We start from the raw sequence: 5,531 nt of genomic DNA, 5'->3' as shown, positions 1-5,531 counted from the left end.
AATCGCTTCCTTCTCGCTGCCGCCACGACTCGCTTGCTTGCTGCTTCGGCTTCTTCATCTTCTTCCTTCTTCCTTCTTCCTTCTCGTCCGCCCCGTATCGCAGCCGACACGTCGGCCTTTCCATCTCGCCTGCGGCAGTCCGCCGCCGAAGCGTCCGCATTCTTTTTGCTCGCTCCCAATCGCTTCCTTCTCGTCCGCCTAGTCCGCCGCCGGCTAGGCCGCACACACTCCCGGCCGACAGCGCTTTCGATCGCAAACTCACGGGTACGGTACCGGCCGCGTGGCTCGTATCGCAGCCGACACGTCGGCCTTACCATCGCGGTGCCGGCGGTTCGGCGGCGGCTGTCCGCCGCCGAGGCGTCGCTCTCAATTCGGCCTCTTTCGATCGGCTCTGCGGGTACGCGGCGGCGCCCGGCCGGCCGGCCGCCGGCCGACCGTCTGCCTTTCAATCGGCTGCGGTTCGGGGTGCGGGTCATAGGGTACGACCGTCCGATCGACGACTACCCTACATAGTAGTCTGGACCCCCTTGGGGTATGAGGGTCACCTAGAGCCTGACTATTCCGCCGGGCCCCGACCCGCAAACTCGCGAATCGGGAATCGGGCCCCGTCACGGGTACGGTAGCGGCCGCGTGGCTCGTATCGCAGCGCCGACACGTCGGCCTTTCCATCAAGCCGGCGGTTCGGCGGCGGCCGTCCGCCGCCGAGGCGTCCGCATTCTCTTTACTCGCTGCCAATCGCTTCCCTCTCGCTGCCGCTTCTTCTTCTTCTTTCTCGTCCGCCTTGGCCGCCGTGTAACACACACACACAGACACACACACACTCTCGGCCGACAGCGCTTTCGATCGCCAACTCACGGGTACGCTACCGGCTGCGTGGCTCGTAAGGCAGCCGATACGTAGGCCTTTCCATCGCACCGGCGGTTCGGCTGCGGCCGTCCGCCGCCGAGGCGTCCGCATTCTCTTTACTCGCTGCCAATCGCTTCCCTCTCGCTGCCGCTTGCTGCTGCTTCTTCCTCCTCTGCTTCTTCTTCTTTCTCGTCCGCCTTGGCCGCCGTGTAACACACACACACAGACACACACACACACTCCCGGCCGACAGCGCTTTCGATCGCCAACTTACGGGTACGCTACCGGCCGCGTGGCTCGTAAGGCAGCCGATACGTAGGCCTTTCCATCGCACCGGCGGTTCGGCTGCGGCCGTCCGCCGCCGAGGCGTCCGCATTCTCTTTGCTCGCTCACAATCGCTTCCTTCTCGCTGCCGCCACGACTCGCTGCTTCGGCTTCTTCATCTTCTTCCTTCTTCCTTCTCGTCCGCCTTGGCGGCCCGTATCGCAGCCGACACGTCGGCCTTTCCATCTCGCCTGCGGCAGTCCGCCGCCGAAGCGTCCGCATTCTTTTTGCTCGCTCCCAATCGCTTCCTTCTCGTCCGCCTAGTCCGCCGCCGGCTAGGCCGCACACACTCCCGGCCGACAGCGCTTTCGATCGCAAACTCACGGGTACGGTACCGGCCGCGTGGCTCGTATCGCAGCCGACACGTCGGCCTTACCATCGCGGTGCCGGCGGTTCGGCGGCGGCTGTCCGCCGCCGAGGCGTCGCTCTCAATTCGGCCTCTTTCGATCGGCTCTGCGGGTACGCGGCGGCGCCCGGCCGGCCGGCCGCCGGCCGACCGTCTGCCTTTCAATCGGCTGCGGTTCGGGGTGCGGGTCATAGGGTACGACCGTCCGATCGACGACTACCCTACATAGTAGTCTGGACCCCCTTGGGGTATGAGGGTCACCTAGAGCCTGACTATTCCGCCGGGCCCCGACCCGCAAACTCGCGAATCGGGAATCGGGCCCCGTCACGGGTACGGTAGCGGCCGCGTGGCTCGTATCGCAGCGCCGACACGTCGGCCTTTCCATCAAGCCGGCGGTTCGGCGGCGGCCGTCCGCCGCCGAGGCGTCCGCATTCTCTTTACTCGCTGCCAATCGCTTCCCTCTCGCTGCCGCTTCTTCTTCTTCTTTCTCGTCCGCCTTGGCCGCCGTGTAACACACACACACAGACACACACACACTCTCGGCCGACAGCGCTTTCGATCGCCAACTCACGGGTACGCTACCGGCTGCGTGGCTCGTAAGGCAGCCGATACGTAGGCCTTTCCATCGCACCGGCGGTTCGGCTGCGGCCGTCCGCCGCCGAGGCGTCCGCATTCTCTTTACTCGCTGCCAATCGCTTCCCTCTCGCTGCCGCTTGCTGCTGCTTCTTCCTCCTCTGCTTCTTCTTCTTTCTCGTCCGCCTTGGCCGCCGTGTAACACACACACACAGACACACACACACACTCCCGGCCGACAGCGCTTTCGATCGCCAACTTACGGGTACGCTACCGGCCGCGTGGCTCGTAAGGCAGCCGATACGTAGGCCTTTCCATCGCACCGGCGGTTCGGCTGCGGCCGTCCGCCGCCGAGGCGTCCGCATTCTCTTTGCTCGCTCACAATCGCTTCCTTCTCGCTGCCGCCACGACTCGCTGCTTCGGCTTCTTCATCTTCTTCCTTCTTCCTTCTCGTCCGCCTTGGCGGCCCGTATCGCAGCCGACACGTCGGCCTTTCCATCTCGCCTGCGGCAGTCCGCCGCCGAAGCGTCCGCATTCTTTTTGCTCGCTCCCAATCGCTTCCTTCTCGTCCGCCTAGTCCGCCGCCGGCTAGGCCGCACACACTCCCGGCCGACAGCGCTTTCGATCGCAAACTCACGGGTACGGTACCGGCCGCGTGGCTCGTATCGCAGCCGACACGTCGGCCTTACCATCGCGGTGCCGGCGGTTCGGCGGCGGCTGTCCGCCGCCGAGGCGTCGCTCTCAATTCGGCCTCTTTCGATCGGCTCTGCGGGTACGCGGCGGCGCCCGGCCGGCCGGCCGCCGGCCGACCGTCTGCCTTTCAATCGGCTGCGGTTCGGGGTGCGGGTCATAGGGTACGACCGTCCGATCGACGACTACCCTACATAGTAGTCTGGACCCCCTTGGGGTATGAGGGTCACCTAGAGCCTGACTATTCCGCCGGGCCCCGACCCGCAAACTCGCGAATCGGGAATCGGGCCCCGTCACGGGTACGGTAGCGGCCGCGTGGCTCGTATCGCAGCGCCGACACGTCGGCCTTTCCATCAAGCCGGCGGTTCGGCGGCGGCCGTCCGCCGCCGAGGCGTCCGCATTCTCTTTACTCGCTGCCAATCGCTTCCCTCTCGCTGCCGCTTCTTCTTCTTCTTTCTCGTCCGCCTTGGCCGCCGTGTAACACACACACACAGACACACACACACTCTCGGCCGACAGCGCTTTCGATCGCCAACTCACGGGTACGCTACCGGCTGCGTGGCTCGTAAGGCAGCCGATACGTAGGCCTTTCCATCGCACCGGCGGTTCGGCTGCGGCCGTCCGCCGCCGAGGCGTCCGCATTCTCTTTACTCGCTGCCAATCGCTTCCCTCTCGCTGCCGCTTGCTGCTGCTTCTTCCTCCTCTGCTTCTTCTTCTTTCTCGTCCGCCTTGGCCGCCTTGGCCGCCGTGTAACACACACACACAGACACACACACACACTCCCGGCCGACAGCGCTTTCGATCGCCAACTTACGGGTACGCTACCGGCCGCGTGGCTCGTAAGGCAGCCGATACGTAGGCCTTTCCATCGCACCGGCGGTTCGGCTGCGGCCGTCCGCCGCCGAGGCGTCCGCATTCTCTTTGCTCGCTCACAATCGCTTCCTTCTCGCTGCCGCCACGACTCGCTGCTTCGGCTTCTTCATCTTCTTCCTTCTTCCTTCTCGTCCGCCTTGGCGGCCCGTATCGCAGCCGACACGTCGGCCTTTCCATCTCGCCTGCGGCAGTCCGCCGCCGAAGCGTCCGCATTCTTTTTGCTCGCTCCCAATCGCTTCCTTCTCGTCCGCCTAGTCCGCCGCCGGCTAGGCCGCACACACTCCCGGCCGACAGCGCTTTCGATCGCAAACTCACGGGTACGGTACCGGCCGCGTGGCTCGTATCGCAGCCGACACGTCGGCCTTACCATCGCGGTGCCGGCGGTTCGGCGGCGGCTGTCCGCCGCCGAGGCGTCGCTCTCAATTCGGCCTCTTTCGATCGGCTCTGCGGGTACGCGGCGGCGCCCGGCCGGCCGGCCGCCGGCCGACCGTCTGCCTTTCAATCGGCTGCGGTTCGGGGTGCGGGTCATAGGGTACGACCGTCCGATCGACGACTACCCTACATAGTAGTCTGGACCCCCTTGGGGTATGAGGGTCACCTAGAGCCTGACTATTCCGCCGGGCCCCGACCCGCAAACTCGCGAATCGGGAATCGGGCCCCGTCACGGGTACGGTAGCGGCCGCGTGGCTCGTATCGCAGCGCCGACACGTCGGCCTTTCCATCAAGCCGGCGGTTCGGCGGCGGCCGTCCGCCGCCGAGGCGTCCGCATTCTCTTTACTCGCTGCCAATCGCTTCCCTCTCGCTGCCGCTTCTTCTTCTTCTTCTTTCTCGTCCGCCTTGGCCGCCGTGTAACACACACACACAGACACACACACTCTCGGCCGACAGCGCTTTCGATCGCCAACTGACGGGTACGCTACCGGCTGCGTGGCTCGTAAGGCAGCCGATACGTAGGCCTTTCCATCGCACCGGCGGTTCGGCTGCGGCCGTCCGCCGCCGAGGCGTCCGCATTCTCTTTACTCGCTGCCAATCGCTTCCCTCTCGCTGCCGCTTGCTGCTGCTTCTTCCTCCTCTGCTTCTTCTTCTTTCTCGTCCGCCTTGGCCGCCTTGGCCGCCGTGTAACACACACACACAGACACACACACACACTCCCGGCCGACAGCGCTTTCGATCGCCAACTTACGGGTACGCTACCGGCCGCGTGGCTCGTAAGGCAGCCGATACGTAGGCCTTTCCATCGCACCGGCGGTTCGGCTGCGGCCGTCCGCCGCCGAGGCGTCCGCATTCTCTTTGCTCGCTCACAATCGCTTCCTTCTCGCTGCCGCCACGACTCGCTGCTTCGGCTTCTTCATCTTCTTCCTTCTTCCTTCTCGTCCGCCTTGGCGGCCCGTATCGCAGCCGACACGTCGGCCTTTCCATCTCGCCTGCGGCAGTCCGCCGCCGAAGCGTCCGCATTCTTTTTGCTCGCTCCCAATCGCTTCCTTCTCGTCCGCCTAGTCCGCCGCCGGCTAGGCCGCACACACTCCCGGCCGACAGCGCTTTCGATCGCAAACTCACGGGTACGGTACCGGCCGCGTGGCTCGTATCGCAGCCGACACGTCGGCCTTACCATCGCGGTGCCGGCGGTTCGGCGGCGGCTGTCCGCCGCCGAGGCGTCGCTCTCAATTCGGCCTCTTTCGATCGGCTCTGCGGGTACGCGGCGGCGCCCGGCCGGCCGGCCGCCGGCCGACCGTCTGCCTTTCAATCGGCTGCGGTTCGGGGTGCGGGTCATAGGGTACGACCGTCCGATCGACGACTACCCTACATAGTAGTCTGGACCCCCTTGGGGTATGAGGGTCACCTAGAGCCTGACTATTCCGCCGGGCCCCGACCCGCAAAC

This window comes from Octopus bimaculoides, unplaced genomic scaffold (genome assembly GCF_046866305.1).
Source record: "Octopus bimaculoides isolate indiv1 unplaced genomic scaffold, ASM4686630v1 contig40, whole genome shotgun sequence".
NCBI classification, from domain to species: Eukaryota; Metazoa; Mollusca; class Cephalopoda; order Octopoda; family Octopodidae; genus Octopus; species Octopus bimaculoides.
The sequence above is the reverse complement of the archived record's forward strand: the minus strand, read 5'-3'. Positions refer to the sequence as shown.